The sequence below is a fragment of the Lemur catta genome, chromosome 2 (genome assembly GCF_020740605.2).
Source record: "Lemur catta isolate mLemCat1 chromosome 2, mLemCat1.pri, whole genome shotgun sequence".
Lineage (NCBI taxonomy): Eukaryota > Metazoa > Chordata > Mammalia > Primates > Lemuridae > Lemur > Lemur catta.
This window is the reverse complement of record NC_059129.1, coordinates 28763167-28780092: the sequence shown is the minus strand read 5'-3', so window position 1 is coordinate 28780092 and position 16926 is coordinate 28763167. Positions and strand designations below refer to the sequence as shown.

At 56.4% G+C, this 16926-nt stretch overlaps 1 protein-coding gene across 2 annotated transcripts in view; it reads right to left on the bottom strand.

Moving 5' to 3' along the window:
- The window catches only part of CLIP2 (CAP-Gly domain containing linker protein 2), a 66603-nt gene extending 59094 nt beyond the window's left edge, over positions 1-7509 (bottom strand). For both annotated transcript variants that reach the window (XM_045543154.1, XM_045543155.1), the window contains exon 1: positions 7458-7509. The gene's annotated coding sequence lies outside the window, so the exon portion shown is untranslated. The remainder of the gene's footprint in view (positions 1-7457) is intronic.
- Between the last annotated feature and the right edge of the window lie 9417 nt (positions 7510-16926).

The window sequence follows — 16926 nt, the reverse complement described above, 5'->3', positions numbered from 1 at the left end:
ACCCGCAGCACTGTCACACCTCGGCCTGTGCACGGGCCATACCCCTTCCTAGGATGCCCCTCCTCTCCCTGAGCACAGCTTCTGGGGGTGGCAGCTCGCATACGTGCTCACTGCTGGGCTCTCGGTACCGAGGACAGCGCCCGGCACACACAGCAGATCAAGAATACACGCTTAATGAATACATGCATGAATTAAAATGCCCTCCTCGGCCACCCTCGTCCCCTCTACGTTGAGTAGGACGCCCACAGCAGCTTGCTCACACCCACCGCCACATTCGCCCGCCTGCCTGGAGCGATCCCCGGGCAGGATGGAGAGAAGCAGCTCAATGTTCCAACTGACTCTCTTCCTGCTGGAAACCCGGCCCCTCGAGCACACAAGACAGACTGGTGTCCACCAGGGGCGGGCCCGACAAACCCAGAAGCAGGCAGTGAGTCTGCCGTCATTGCAGGGGTTCAAGCAGAGGCTGAGGCCTCTTCTCAGAGGGGGTTCCTGCTCCTGTGGGCACAGCCACCCTGAGAGGCCCTCCCGAGCTCAGGATTCTGCGGCTGGCACACACCGATGGCACAAACTCCACGGAGAGGGGACACAGCACCAAGCCGGGAGCCCCCATACCCAGGTCTGAGAGGCAACCCACCTCCTACCAGCAAGTAACGGGGGACGACGGTGACTTCAAGGAGACGAACACTGGTCTGAGGGACTGTGTTCGTTTGCCAGGGCAGCCGTAACGAAGTATCACAGACCAGACAACTTCAACAACAGAAATTCCTGGCTCCCGGTTCTGGAGCCTGGAAGTCAGGAACCAACGTGTCAGCAGGTTGGTTCCTCCTGAGGCCTCTCCTTGGCTTGTCGATGGCCGTCTTCTCCGCGTCCTCAGGTGGTTGTCCCTCTGCACAAGTCTGTGTCCCAACCTCCTCTTCTTACAAGGACACCAGTCACGGTGGATTAGGGCCCACCCTAACGACCTCATTTGAACTCAATTACCTCTATAAAGACCCTATCTTCAAATAAGGTCACATTCTAAAGCACTAAGGGTTAGGGATTGAATGTAAGAATTTGGGGAGGAAAAATTCAACCCATAACAAGGTACCAAAGAAATTTTTAGATATGACAATGGTTTGTGGCCCTCCAAAAGCCCACAGCACATAAACTGGTTCACAGGGTATCTGGCGTGTAAATGTCACGGGGGGCTGGCAATTAGGGGAAAAATGTCTAAGAAGGCTGGGGGGGGTGATAATGAAAAAAAACAGTCGGGAAACACTGCTCAGGATGAGCACTGTGCTCTCTGGCCCTCCCTGTTCTTAGCCACGACATGAAGGTGACAATGGAATTCACGTCACTCCGGTACAGTGAGGTTTAAATAAGATTCTACCTAAAACGCTCCTGACACAGGGCCCGGCACAGAACAATATCTCCCCCCAGCCTGGTCTCTCCTTTGAGCAACTATCATTCCTGTCAATAACAACATTAGCTGGAAGCTGCTGAGCACCCCCAGTGTCCCCCCGGGGCCAGCCTACCGCAGGGGACGGACGATCCAACGTCCACACCACCCCCCGCTTTGGACAGAAGACCCAGCCGGGAGAGGTCGTGGGGGAGCGTCCCGTGCTTGGCTCAGAGTCCTCGTGGGTGTGCTGTGGGGGCCACGGGCCTGTAGCATTTGCTCAGTTCCAGGCACCATCCTAAGCACTTTATAAATATTAACTCCTTTAATCTTCACCGGAACCCTATGAAGAAGATACTATTACGAGCTCCACTTTACAAATAGGGAAACCGAGGCACAAAGAGATCAAGTCAGTTGCCCAGGGTTACACAACAAATCGGCAGAGCTGGGATCTGAACACGGGCCCTCTGGCTGTGGGGGTGTGACTTCCTCAAAACCAAGACCAAGCCTCCTCCAGGCACCCGGCTCGTGGGACGAGGGCAGAGACGTAGACAGGAGGCCGGGAGGGCTGCGCCGAGGCCACAGTCTGCAGCACCTTTCCCAGCTGGGCCCAGCCCTCACCTGCCTCTGGCTTCCCTTCCTGGGCACCCTCCCACCGGCACCCAGCGCCCCAGAGCGTCTCGTTGCTCCTAAAGGCATCCCACCGTCCCTTGTTCTGCCCGGAACACCTTCTCCCTTCTGTTCTTAGCAAACTCCCTCTCGAAGCTCCGTGAGGCTCCCAGATGAGGCGCTGCCTGCTGCCTCTGGCCGCGACCTTGCTCCTGATTCACATGTCATCGCCCACCCTGGGGCCCGACTCTGGGGGGGCTGGCTGTGGAGCACCAGCCCCAGCTCTCAGCTCCCTGCAGCTGCCAGCGGGGACCCTCCAGGGGCAGGATTAGAAGGATCAGAAGGCGGCTACTGTCGTCTCTCCCTCTACATGTTTGGGGCCACACCCCAGGACCACAGCTCACCCCTCTCTGGATTACTGTCCCTCACTTCGGCATTAATGTTATACATAGCACGGGCTTAGCCAACATGTGACAACACAAAGCCACTCCAAACTCCTGTTTCCCTCTCGGATATGGCTGCTGGAAGCCCGGAGTCAAATTACCTCGTATAGACAGAGCAGAAGTTCCCCCCCACCCCTGGCTTCATTTGAGTTTTGCTACCCTGGCTTTCCTCTTGCCCCAATTTTCTCATTTATTTTTAATCTTGTTATACTGCGTTTATGTTTGTAAATCACCTCAAGTCCTTTCTGGACTCAGATGAAGAACACACAAGACCTTTTCGGAAATCGTCCCTCCCCTGTTCCGTGGCCCCTGGTCTGAAAGAAGCTAAACGTGAGCCCAGTGAACGAACGAAAGAATGGATTTATGCAGGGAACAGTCCACATCAGAAAAGGGAACGGCCTCAGCGGGAGCACCTCCCTCACGGCACGAGTCCTCCCAGCTCACGTTCAGCTTGGAAGAACAGTGGGCGCCACACGGAGCCCTCGGCAGACACACTACTCCCTGCTGCCCAAACTTCTTAGCCCTCTCCCTTTGTGCCATCAGGAATGCCCCCCTCAGATGCTCCAGGCCCACAGATCCTTCCAGACGCAGCCCCAATGCCCTCGCCCAGGAAGCCCCCAGACCACCACACGCCCCCAGCACCTGGCCTCCGGGCAAACCGTTGCCCAGGCAACAGCCCCTCTAGGCATCAAAGTATCTGGCCTTAAAATGTTTCTAAAAGGTGCTGATATTGTTTACATTTTCAGGAAGAGGGTGGATGTCTTGGAGGGGTGAGGGCAGCCACATGTGGCCCTCCAGATCCCCAAGCACAGTCCCTCAATCGAATCCAAACGTCACAGAACAAACCCCTTTTTGTTCTGTAAAATTTGGATTCAGTCTAAAGGTCACACTCAAGGATCCAGGCCACATGTGCGGCCCCAAGGCCGCAAGTTCCCCAACCCTGCGTGGGGCAGAGCGGGGAGCAGACCGCCCGGGGCCCCTGTGGGGGGGGGCCTCCACAGAGGGCAAGGCTGGAAGACCAGACACCCCTCATGAGCCTAAAAATCCACCCTCTTGCCCCAAGAGGCCAAGAGGGCAAAGGAGGGAGGAGAACCAAGAGCGGGTGTCTCTCCGGGCACCAGCTGGAGTGCAAGGTATGATCCCAGCCACGGAGCAAGAAATCCTGGTCAAGACAGAAGCCGTTAAGTGGACAAGGTCCTAAATTCATGCCTTGTTAATGAAAACCACCTGGCCTGTCCTGCCTTCTATTCAGAATGGAAACATTTCATTAACATTCTGAAGCATTTCCTCTGCAAACATGAGTTTTGCATTACTGTTTCTGCAGTGGCGGCCCTGGCCGTGCAGCCCACAGGGAAGGGAGCAGCACAGGGCAGGGCTGGACGACAGGGAGGCCCAAGTCCCACGCTGGTGACCAGACCCCAGCCTCCAGGTCCTGAAGGGAAAGAGCCTCCTCTCATCCCATGCCAGGGGCCAGAGGTGGGCAGCCCTGGCCATCCCTCCTGTCCTCCCTTCCCACGCGACGCCTGATCAGGGCACTCCAGTTTCTCCCAACAAATCATGCTGCTGAGCGGTGGAGCCCCACGGGCTGTATCCTGGGGCACGATGCTTAATCGACCGTGCATCTGCCTCCCCCATCAGACTGTGAGCTCCGGTGGCCGCCCTCACCACAGGCCCTCACCCAGCACACCGCTCACTCCAGCTGTGCACTGCACTGTCTCCTAGCCACAGCCCAGAGACCACAAGGCCTGCCCCCCACCAGCTGAGCAGATGGGGGTGGGCTCCTTCACCCAGGATGAGCCAGTCTCTCTCTGCACCCCAAGAATGAGAGGACCCCCACTAGGAAGTCCCATGGACTCAAGCTGAGCAGCCACGCCACACTGAGCCGGGGGAGAGTGAGCACGTAGGGACAGGAGATGGGACAGATGCACTGGGAGAGGCAGAGAAAATGAAACCACAGTCCAGAGAGAGGAAAGCCGGAGGAGGGGCTGCCTGCCAGCTTCCCGGGTCCCGGGGGGCTGGGCTGCCTGCAATTGTTTGCTGCACAAGTTCCCAGCTCCCTACTCTTAAATCCCCTTTCACTTAACCTAATTGGAGGAGATTCCTGTTCCCTGCAACAAAATAATCCCAAAGTCATGGCTTCAGGGGGCACTTTTGCACCTCCCAAGCCAGCCCTGCTCATCAAACCAGGCCCACTACTGACAGGCCCGGGGGTGGACTTCAGGTAGGCATGGCCGTGCGGGGAGAGCCGGGGCACAGCCAACTGGGGGTGGCTCTAGAAGCCAAATAATGTGTTTGGACTTTGCACCTGAGCGGATGGGCTGTCTGTCTGAAAAGGCCAGGCTATAATTATGCTGTAGGGAAATGAACCTGGGGGGGGGCGGGAAGAATGGCAGGACAGAAGGGGCGTGCCTCCCAGGCACACAGGAGGTGCTCAACAAATGCACAAAGAGCAAACAGAACAACTTCCCTGTGCCACAAGGCAGCATTATTAAAATATTCACAAACAAATGTATGCATTTAAAGAGCCCAGAACCATTCCTGGAATAGAGTAAGTACACAAAATGTGCTAATTTTTAAAGTTTAACCTACACAAACGCTGAAGGTCTCCCAAGAACCAGTGTGCAGGGAACCAAAGGGTCACGAATAGTCAGACTCCACCTCTACAATAAACTTAGCTGGGCATGGTGGCACACACCCGTATGTAGTCCCAGCTACTCAGGAGGCTGAGGCAGGAGGATCGCTTGAGCCCAGGAGTTTGAGGCTGCAGTGAGCTATGACGACACCACTGCACTCTAGCCCAGGCAACAGAGTGAGGCCCTGCCTCAAAAAGGGGGGACGGGGCACAGAACCAACCATCAGTGTGCCAGGGACGGGAGGTCAAGAGGGAACTGGGAGGCCACACTATGGGCAAGCCTGCCGGGGGCGGAGCAAGGAAGGCTGGGTTGGGGGCAGTGGCCTTGCCATGACCAAGGGAGGCAGGACCAGGAAGGAGGCCATAGTGAGGCAGGGCCAAAGGAGGACAAACAGCCTATGGAGGGGATGAGCCCTGCCCCACCCCACTCCCCCGTGTGAATGGAGGCTGGAGGCCCTTCCTGCCACAGCAAACAACACTCACAGGACATCCACTCCATCACAGGCCACACAGTTCTCTCAACAACCCTAAAAGGCACATACCATAAGTATCCCAATCTTTCAGATGGGGAAATCAAGCCAGAGAGAAGTGCAGTGACTTGTCCAAGGTCACAGAACTAGTAGGGAGCAGAGGTGGGATTTGAACCCAGGCTACCAAGTTCCAGCATTCTGACTCTTGACTGCCAAAGCCGACAGCAGATGCTGGAAAGGGATTAGTGCCCCTCTGGGCAGATCTCCCTTCAGGGGTTTTGGGCTCTAGGAACAGAATTCCAAGGCACCACCTTCCCAGCCAGCTGGGTGCCAAGCACCTGGGCTACCAGGTGCACACAGGTGTGTGTGGAGGCTCTTCCCAGGCCCCTCCACCTGGCTCTTCTGCCTTAGGAGCTGCTTTCCATCTCTACCCAGCCCCGTCCTGAAGCCTCCCAAGCCAGCATCACCTGCATCACCTCCCGCCCAGGCAGTGCAAACACCAGCGCATCCTGTGCTTGCTGTATGCAGGAGGGCACCTGAGGGGCTCTACCTGGGAAAGCAGGAGGGACAGAACGACCCCTCCCCTCAACGGGACTTACCCTCCTTAAACCCCATGTCCCAGCCCCTAAATCCTTTGCCATTCCTCTAACCCAGCAGGCCTCTTGCCCCCTTTTTCGACTCCAAGCTCCTGGCCATTTCCCTCGCATGAAGCCCCCTTGCACATCCTGACAGCAAACTTCTGCACCGTGCTTTATCCAGCTTCCCGGCCCACCCCATCCTCCAGGGGTCCCTCCCTATGCCCCCAGCTTCCCCACCGATGCACTCATCAAGCCCTGCTGAGCTGTGCTCCTTGGGGACAGCAAGGCTCAGTCCTGTATACCAGCCAGCCCCCCAGAAGTGCTGAGCCAGGTAGCTGCAGCTGCATGAATGAAGGGCTCATTGTTTACATTTACAACTGCTGGGGAGGAGGCTTCTGGCGCACACGTGGTGCTCCCTGCACCCTCCTCTGCCTCCTCTTTCTCGCCCACAGCCCTAGGCCAGCCCCACCCACACCAGGCTCCCTCAGGCATCTTATCTCAGACCCCCTTCTCATTCAGAAGGCAGGGGAGGCTTCTCAGAGAGTGGGGGGCACACTGCTGGCTGTGACTCCCCCCAGGGCGCTCCCTCTGTCCGTCCTTTCCAGGGTGGTGCCGGGGCCTGCGTGGCAGTGCCCAGTGGGCACCCGCCCTGGCCCAAGCCCCGCCTGAAGGTCCAAACGGGCGGGCCCTGGAGGCTCGGCCAAGCATCCTCCGCGGCCGCCGCCCCTCCCTGGGGGGAGGGCAGAAAATCTGCTGCCTCACCAGCCACCAGCACCAGCTTGGGGGGGGGCACCTCCTGCGGGAAGCCACCCGCTCCCATCTCCCCTACCCGTCCTCAGCCGTGCACTTCAATCAAGTTTTGCAAAGGGCATCGGCCACGCGACCCAAGCCGGCGGGACGGGGTCTCCGCGTTCTCCCAGACCCCGCGTCTGGAGACCGGGGCTGTGTGGCCGCGCCCACCAGGCTGTGCCCACCGCGGGGCCTGTGAGCCGAGAGCCCCGCGCGTCCAGCTGCCGGCGCTGCCCTTGGGAGGGGGACGGGCAGCCCCAGCAGATGGACCGAACCGCCTCCGTGGGTGAGGACGCCGAGGGTGCCGGCAACGCCTTCACCTCGGGGACCCGCAGCCCCAGCAGCGCCCCCTCGCCCGCGGCGACGGGGAAGTTGGGGGCGCACCGCAGCCAGCGCCGCCCACGCCCCCCGGCCGGCCGCGGACCTCCCGCCGCTGCCCACGCCCGACACGCCCGGCGCCCGGCGCCCCGCCGCCGGCCAGGCCGGGGCTGCCGCCACCCGCGCCCTCCGTCCTTTGTTGCCGCGCGAGCCCGCTCCCCGGCCCCGCGCTGCGCCTACCTCCGCGCTCCGGCCGCAGGCTCGGCGGCGGCCCGCGCCCGCTCCTCCCGCCGGCCCCGGGCGCGGATGCTGCGGCCCCTCCCGCGCCGCGCTGCCCACCGGCTCGGCCCCCGGCGCCCGGGGCTCCGCGCTCCGGCCCGGCCTCGCGCCCCGTCTGCGCGCCGGCGGCCGCGGGAAGGCGGGAGGCGCGCACCGAGGCAGCCCGGCCGCTGCCTGCGCGCCCCGCGGCGGAGCCGAGCCGAGCCGAGCCGAGCCGAGCGCCGGCGGAGACGCGGCCGGGCTCCGGGAGGGAACAAAAGGGGCCGGCGCTGGGGCGGGCGCGGGAGGGCGGGGCCTGGCGCGCGGGGGTCAGGCGCGCGCGCGCGCGGTCTCGCGGTTCTCAGGCCGCGGCGCCGCGCGGGAAGCGAGCGGGCGGGCGGAAAACGCGGCGGAGCCTCGGGCCCCCCGCCCCCACCCCGCCGCAGCCGTCATTTTGGGGGGGCATCCGGGGTTCGCCCACACCCACCTTCCCTCTGGGCACGTATTGGCGCTTAAATCGTGTTGGGTGAAAGAGCATCCTTCAGCCAGGCTCTGCTGACCAGGGTGTCCCGGACCACAGGGAGAGACGGAAGCTGGGAAGATGAGATGACGGTTGGACTGGACAGAAAGGGATGCAGCGGAGCGAGAACCTCAGGTGTGTCTGGAGGCCAAAGCGGGTGGGGAGCCTTGGCAAGGGTCTCGCGCTGATGGGCTCCCAACTTGTCTTTGGAAAAAGTGGTACCCAAGATACAAACTGTATCCTGCATCCTCCTCACCAGGAAAGGATGTGTGTCCTGTGGTATCAGAATAGTTGACGCAGCTGCTGCCCGGGTCCTCTCCTGGGCGGGGAGGCAGAAGCGAAGTGACAGGTCAGGAACCCAGAAGTAACCAAATCCCGACAGTGCCCAGGCTGTGGCTTGGTTTCTGAGCTTGGTTCCTCTCTTTACCCCCCTTGACAAGCTAACCTCTCCGCCTTGGCCCTTGCTGGTTGTTCTACCACTGGTCTCTCTGTTTGACACATCCTACTTCCCCCGCAAAGCCCAGCTCAAATTCACCTGCGTTCCCCTGAGTGCGGGGATGCTGGTGTGTTGGGGGAGGCTGTGGTCTGCACCGTGAGGCTGTTGCTCTCTGGGAGGGCAGGGCCGTGGGAGGTCTTGTTTCTGTTCCCTAAGGCACCCAGCACAATGCGTGGCAGCGGGGAGATGGTTAATAATATTTACTGAATTAATGAATTAACTTGCCAAGTCGGCACCATCCCCCCTCAGGGGTCCTGGTATCTATAATCGTTGAGAAATGAGTTAACCTTTGACCTCAGTGTCCTCATCTGTAACTTGGGGAGAGTGTTTCAATTCAGTCCAGCAAACATGTGATGGTATAATGATGGAGGCTGGGCACTGGGCCAGCCCCCTGAGGAGGTCCCCAGCTGGTGGGGGAGCCAGATCTGGAGACAGGGAGGGGAGATGGGGCTTCTGGAAGAGATGTCAACCCTGGGAAGGAGGGAATTCAAGGCAGAGAGGGCAATGTTCAGGAAACAGGGAGCTAATTGTTCTGTGTAGCTGGGTTGGATGGTCTGAATATTAAGAGATAGAAGGACTAAGTCGTAGTACAGAGGTATGAATCCAGCAAGTCACCAATCCTCTCTGGGCCTCAGTTTCCTCGTCTATAAAATGGAGCTAATGTTAGACTACTTCCTAGGGTGTTGTCAAGGTTGAATGTGTTAATCTATGTGAAGCACTTAGAACAAACAGTGCCTAATGCATAGTTAGCATTCAAGAATTGGGAACTTTGACAACAATAATAAAAAGTCAAAGCAGGAAAAATAGAATTAAAATATTCTAAGTCTACGTTGAATGTTGACAATGGAAAACAAAGATTCTAAGTCATCTGCATGGAGGTGGTAAACATAATTGTTTATAGTAGACTCCAACAAGTCAGAAGTGCATAATTTCATCGTGAGTGTAACTACACTCATTTGTTTTTACATGATTGTAAAACCAACAAGTTTACAGGAGGAACAATGGATTAATAAAAAATAATTAGGGCCAGTCGCAGTGGCTCACGCCTGTAATCCTAGCACTCTGGGAGGCAGAGGCGGGAATATTGCTTGAGCTCAGGAGTTCGAGACCAGCCTGAGCAAGAGCGAGACTTCATCTCTACAAAAAATAGAAAAAGTAGCTGGGCATTGAGGCAAGTACCTGTAGTGCCAGCTACTCTGGAGGCTGAGGCAGGAGGATCACTTGAGCCCAGGAGTCTGAGGCTGCAGTGAGCTATGATCGCACCACTCCACTCCAGTGAGACTCTGACTCAAAAACAAAAAGTCTAAGCTGGAGAGAACGAAGCTTATACAGACAGCCCCACAGATACAGTGTGTTAAAGTTAATTCTTCTGCCAACAGTATCTGACAGTGTTGATAAACCCACATTTGTGTGTTTCCTGTTTTAAAAAAAAGATATGTGAACTTGTTTCAGAGTAGGGTCATAGAAGGTCTTGGGCGCTTACTGAGAATTTGGGTTTTCTCCTGCGAGCTGGTGATTCCCAACAGAATCTTCTCCGGCCGTGGAGAGGAGGAAGCACAAAAGAGTGGCAGGCTAAGGGGCTTTTTCTGGTTGTGTCCTAAGATTGTGCCTAATCCCTCCATCCCTGAGGATGGTGTATGGTGAGGAGAAGGGTTCCCAGGATGGCTACTGGGGCCAGGGGAGGTCCCGACATGGGGCCCACTTGGAAGCATTCAGAAAGTTCTGGCAGCTCATGTGGGGGCAGCCTGAGAGGCAGGCTAGGACCCTGAGAGACCACCTGGAAGGCCGTGGGAGGGGGTCCAGTCAAGGGCATAGGCTCTTGTGCTTTCAGGGGCTCATGCCCCTTTGAGAATCTGAAATCCAGGGAGACTCGCCCCAGAAACATACGGCACACACAGATGCGCGTGCACACACAGATGCGCAGGCACGCACACCTGCAGACAGGTCCAGGCAATTCACAGACCCCTTGAAGCCCCTCTGGTTTGTACACCCAGGTTCTAGGACAGAGAAGAGAACCCAGAAAAAATAACAGTTGCAGGTAGCAGAGGGTGTGATTTGCCCAAATTGGGGAGAGGGGTGGTTCTGACCCAAAATCAAACGACACTTCAGCCCTGGGGCATCTCTGCCTTCCTTTGACAGCTGAGGCTTCTAGAACCAGGAAATGGCCAAAGTTCCACGGACATCAGCCCATGAGGATGCACGAGGAAGGTTCCTTGTTGCAGACTAAACTGTCAATGAGTCCTGGCACAGGTGGGAAACTGAGGTCTAAAAGGGGGCAGGGATTTGCCCAGGTTTCTCTACTTCTTCCTGCAGCCAAACCAGATTTGGCTGTGCCAGGTGGAGCTGGGCTTGGCCCCTGCCCTGGGGAGGTGAGGGGGGCTGGAGGGGGTGCTCTCCCGGCAGACCTGTCATCAGGCCTTTTGTCTGCACAGAATCTGTGGATTTGGCGGTTTTCTAGCTGACACTAGCTGTGACCAGCAACCTCACAAAAGGGGGGTTTTATGGGCCAAGCAAGCTGGAAACAGCCAGGGGACCAGGGCAGGAATCTCTGCAGGCTGCTGCCCCTATGGTATGCTTTTTATTTTATTTATTTTTTATTTTTGAACCCATAGGACAGCCATAGGCTGGGCTATTTTGCAGCCTCTGAATTGCTGTTTGCAAGAAATTTGTAATAACATGGGGAAACTTCATGTATTTCATCCAGTGAAAAACTCACATCATAGAATCATGGGGACAGTACAATGTCAACCTTGGAAACTGTAGAGAGAAAAAACTGGGAAGTGTGGTGAGCTTTGAGTGAGGGGCACCTGGGATTTTCCTCTCCTCTTTTGCATATTTTCTTACAACAGGCGTGTGTTACTTTGGGGACTAATAAAAGAAACTTACACCCAAACCCATTTCTGTTGAAATGGCTGTTTGCATGTGGTGCTGCCTTTCTTGCCTGGCAGAGTGGAGGCTGCCCAGCAGGCGTGTGGCTGGGAGCGGCGTGGCGTCACCCGTGGAGATATCAGCTGAGGCCATCAGGCCGGCAAGCACACCCCCACTTTCAAATACATAGACTTTGCCTGAGCCCAGCTGTCCCTGCCCTTGGTCGGGTTCTGCCCACAGGGACGCCTGGCACCTCGCCAGTGCTGGTACAGCCGTGGTGGAGTGAGCCCACGGTAAAGGAACAGATCTCTGCTACTGGGTGACATGGGGGCTTCTTCTCAGGTTGGGGGTTCCCAAGATCCTGGGGACTTTTTCCGTGCAGCTCCCGGGATTTCCCAAGGGCAAGTGATAAGGCAAAGCCTTTCCTGGTGGGTGGGTCAACAAATGCTGGCACTGCTGGGTGCATATCCCAGGATGGGTTTCAGGCTAGAACTTTGTATGGATTATGGAGAGAAACGAAGACCACCCGGTGACAGCAAGCAAAGCCTGTTTAGTTGGAGCCTGCTGTTGCAAGGCAGAGACTCCAGTATGCCCTGATCAGAGGCTGCTGGCCGGGGGAGGCTGGCGCCTGGGGGCAGGACGTCCTACGTGATGGATGAGGGGGGCATATTTGGCTTTTCTAAATTGGGAGTGGAGGCAAACCTTAGGGAAGCTGGCAGCTATTAGTCAAGTCCTGGCCATCTGGGGCCGATTGCTACAGGGGCTGTGGTTGCTGCAGAGAGTGGGTCAGAGCTCTGATTTGATGTGTGGCCCAGTCACTGTGCATTTCAGCACAGAAAGTCCCCGACTTACGATGGTTCCACTTAAGACTCAGTTTTTTTACTTTAGGATGGTACAAAAGTGATACGCATTCCGTAGAAACCATACCTCAAGTGCCCACACAACCATCCTGGTTTTTTACTTTCAGTACCGTATTCAATAGCTTACATAAGATATTCAACACTTTATTATTAAACAGGCTTTGTGTTTAGATGATTTTGCCCAAGTGTGGGCTAATGTAAGTGTTCTGAGCACGTTTAAGGTAGGCGAGGCTACCTATGAGGCTCAGTAGGTTAGGTGTATTAGATTCATTTTCAATTTACGACGGGTTTATCAAGACATAATCCCACCATAAGTCAAGGAGCGACTATATTCAGTCTCGCAGTATTAATTCACCCGATCCCCACCAACTATTCTAAGAGGTGGTTGTGATTATTATGCCCGTGTTAGAGAGGAGGAAACCAAGACACAGAGGGGTTAAGAGACATGCCCCAGGTCACACAGCTCGTGAGGGGAAGGTTTGCCAGGCCACCGGGCTTCAGAGCTGCCCGCCCAGGAAGAAGGAGCAGAAAGCAGGACGACACTGGCTGCCTGGAACTGAGGCGAGAGTCTGACACTCAGCTGTGCTCACTCGGCAGGCGGTGTCGGGGCCATGTGCAACCCTGGGCAGTGGGGTCCGGAGTTGGTGTTTTAGTCACCCCCCTCCCAGCCCTGCAGATGAAGTGGCGCCTGTGAACGGGCAGCTGTGGGTGCCTGCGACATGCCGGGTGGCCCAAGTCCGCAGCAGGGGCCGTAGGGCTGAGGTCAGATCAGGTGGGTGGCTCCTCCTCAGGCAATTCCTGAATGGGCTTCTTCAACTGGGGCCTTGGACGTGGGAGGATGTGGAGGGAAGAGGCCACCCCCTCCGAGGTGGACAAACCCACACTCACTAAGTGTCAGGGGGACACGTGTTTAGGGAATTCGCCTGCTGCTGGCGTGGTTCCTGCTGGGATGGACATCACCTCTGAAGGAAGGGTCTAGGTGCCCATGGCCCTCCGCCACCCCCCACGAGGGTTACTTCCTCCTTGAGTCCTGGGCTGGGCCACACACCGCCAGCTTCCTCTTGCCAGAAGAAGTCTCTAGAAGGTGCTGGCTGCAGGGCCCCTCTGCAGTCCCTCAGTCTGCAGCCTCAAGGCCCCAGCTGCTCGTCCTCATGTGTCCCTCCTCTCTCTGAGTCCCACGTGTGCACATCTGTGTGTTAGGTCACTCTCCAAGGCAGTGACACACCCTAGAAGCTTGTTTATTCTGCTGTTCCTGTGAGCCTTTTGCCTGGGGACGCTGCCCACTGGCCCCTGCTCTGTCCAGGGCTGCCCCCAACCCCCCCCAAACTGCACGTGCTCTCCTGGCCCAGATCTAGGGGGGACATCTCTTCTGAATCTTTTGGGTCCCTCTGAGAAGTCCCACCAATAAGATCCCCTCATTCCCACCCAAAATGTAAAAATGAGAAACTGATGGAATGTTCTCAGTTTGTTACTTTACCAAGAAAAGACGCTGGAAAAAATCACTGTGCTGTTGACATCATTTCCTAAAAGAAAGGACATTTAGCACCAAAAGAAGGTAAGCACATCATCTTGGAATACAGGATAGTTTTTTAAATGAAGTCAACTTGGCTTTCCGGCGAACTCTTGTTTTGTTCACTTTGTGGCTGGTGGAAGAAAAATTGGTCAAGGTTGGCAGTTGTTCTGGAACCTTGGGAACCGTTCTAGGGAAGTTCACTGTGGCCTGAAGCCTCGGGGCGGGGACTTCCCTCATCCCTGTCCTTCTGCAGCCTCCCCGGCCACTTTGGTTTCCGACAGAATGGCACTGCCCAGTCTGCTTTTCTGGGGCCAGCTCATGCCCCTGTCCATCCTCCCCACATTCTGGGGCCCCTGAGCCTTGGATAGCATTACAGCGCCAGTGCCTGTGGGCCAGATGTTTGGAGAGAAGCTAGGAGGTCATTTTTCTGATTCCTGGCTTTTCAGCAGGAAGAATAAAGTACCAGGTGGTAAAACACCATTCGGAGAGCCACCAGCCCTCTTAAAAAGAACAGCCTGCTTTCTCTGCAGCTTACCCTTGTGGCTGCCTCATTCATAAATTGCTCCTTCATCCCAAAGCTGCGGTCCATGTGTGTATGATATATGAGAGTTAGAGCTAGCCTGGACAACATATCAAGACCCTATCACCAAAAATTATTTTTTAAAAAATTAGCCCGGCATGGTGGTGTGCACCTGTAGTCCCAGCTTCTTGGGAGGCAGAGGCAGGAGGATCGCTTGAGCCTAGGAATTCCAGGCTGCAGTAACCTAAGATGGTGCCGCTGCACTCCAGCCTGGGTGACAGAGTGAGACCCTGTCTCTAAAAAAAAAAAAAATGTTAGAGCTCATATTCAAACTGCTGTTGCCCTAGCAACAAAACCTCCTTTATTGCTTTTAGATCCTTTAGCTCCTTTCTGCCTACTGTGTGGCTACAAAATTGCTTTGAAAAGACACATACGCAGATCAGAGCCCTGATGCTGGTACAGGCAAGGTGCCTCCGGCCACGCACATCTAATTCTTGATGTGTGGAGGAGGTGACAGCCCACGTGTGTCTTGAAGGATAAGTGTGTGGCAGGCAGAGGGTGACGGTGGGAAGAACCTTGAAGAGCTTGGGTGGCCAGAGAGCTGGGACTGAGATGAGGGCAGGGGGGCGGCAGGCCTGGGTCAGGGAGGGCTTCAAATGGCTGGCTTGTGGAATTGGGCTTTTTCCTAAGGGCAATGGGGAGCCCTGACGGGTTCTAGGCAGGGGAGGGACATAAATTTCAGACCTGAAGCCTGGCTCCCTGGGGGTTGGAGGCTGCAGGGACCTTGTGGTGACAGATAGGAGGAGGCAGGATGGTCACGGAGGGGTGCAGCCTGCACCCACCGGGTGGTGGCCCCAACGCCTGGCAGGGTGTGGGCTGAAGAAGCACAAATGATTGAGGACAGGATTCCCACACTCTGGGCGCCCATTTCTCCCAGCTCGAGGAGGGACCCCAGCTTGCTGTTCCGACGCAGAGATGAGGGTTTCGCTGCCTACAGCTGGGGTGAAAGGTGGACCTCAGCTGTCTGCCTAAGAAAGCTCCCAGTGGCCTGGGGTTAATTACCCCAGCCTGGCAGGGCCAGGGACAAGGACACACTTGTTTTCCCCAGCCTGCCGCCTGCTGTGAAAATCCGCATTCTCCATGTGCCCTTGAAAGGATGTTGTGTCAGAATCTTGTGCTCTGTGGCCAGAGCTCTCTATGGACAGGAACAGAGGCTGGATCCAAAGAAAAATAATGCCGCAGGCTGGGCATCCCTCTGGAGTTGCGGTGACAATGACACCAATATACGCTTCACTTGGGAGGAGCAGCACTGGGCAGGGGCATGTGGTGGGAGGACAGGGACAGACACAGGCACAGGCGCAGGAAATCACAGACTAGAGCTGAGAGGCAGCAGCAGTGTGATCTTGGATCACAGTGTCAGTTTCCTTGTCTGCAAGATGGGAGTGACACGCTCCACCTGCCACATGCACGGACTGACAGACGCAGTCCGAGCTGTAAACCCTCTGATGGAGGCACGGCCAGCGTGCTTGGGGCCACGTCTAACCCTCGATTGTGGGTCTAAGAAGAGGGATGTGTCAGGTGGTGTAGGGCAGTGGGGCTCTTTCTCTACCAACCATTTCACTGTTGTCTTTTCACGTTGGTTGGGAGAGGAGGATGTTAGTCCACAGTGACCAGCTCTGATCAAAGGTTTAGCGAGGAAGAGAGGTGGAAGGGGCCCAGATGAAACTTTCGTGTCTTTGGCAGGAGGGAGGGTGTCTGTGAATGTCATCAGTGAGCTGGCTTCTGTTCCCCTCCAGCCTGGAGAGCTGGTGGCAGCTTCTGCACAAACCTTCACGGGGCTCTGTGCAAGACACATGACTGCTCTGTGCCTCAGTTTCCCCATCATGCCCTGCTGCTCCTTTTTTCTCTTTTGTTAAAGCTCTCCTTCCCCCAGACCTCCCCAAAGGGTCACGGCGCTGGTGCTCAGTGGCAGCTGTGGGTGCTCCAGCTGAGTGCAGGGAGGAACACCAGTGCGTGGCCCCGGACCGCACAGCTCCTCCTGCGCTGCTGCCTGGTGCATGATCGAATGTCAACACAAACCTCAGGTCCTCGGCTGCTCCTGGCTGAGGAGAGAACATGGGACCCGAGCCCGTGGGGCCTCATAGAGAATGCTGACCAGAGGGTCTTGGGCTCCAACAGCGGTTCTGGGACTCAGTTTCCTCATCTCTAAAATAGGAATAATAATTCCTGTCTCGGCCGGGCATGGCTCATGCCTGTAATCCTAGTACTCCAGGAGGCCAAGGCAGGAGGATCACTTGAGTGCAGGAGTCTGAGACCAGCCTGGGCAAGAGCGGGACCCCGTCTCTACTAAAAATAGAAAAAATTAGCCGGGCGTGGTGGAGCACACCTGTAGTCCCAGCAACTCGGGAGGCTGAGGCAGGAGGATCGCTTGAGCCCAGGAGTTTGAGGTTGCTGTGAGCTAGGCTGATGCCATGGCACTCTAGCCCAGGCAACAGAGCAAGACACTGTCTCAAAAAAAATAATTCCTGTCTTGTGGTTTAACCTGATCAAATTAGCCACCCAAGGTGTAGCAAGCCACAGGGGGCTGGCAGAGAGAACGCTGAATCTGGATCCGAAGATTAAGGGACACCTGGACAGAGCACTGGAAGCTGAGTCCACAGATGCAGAAATCTGG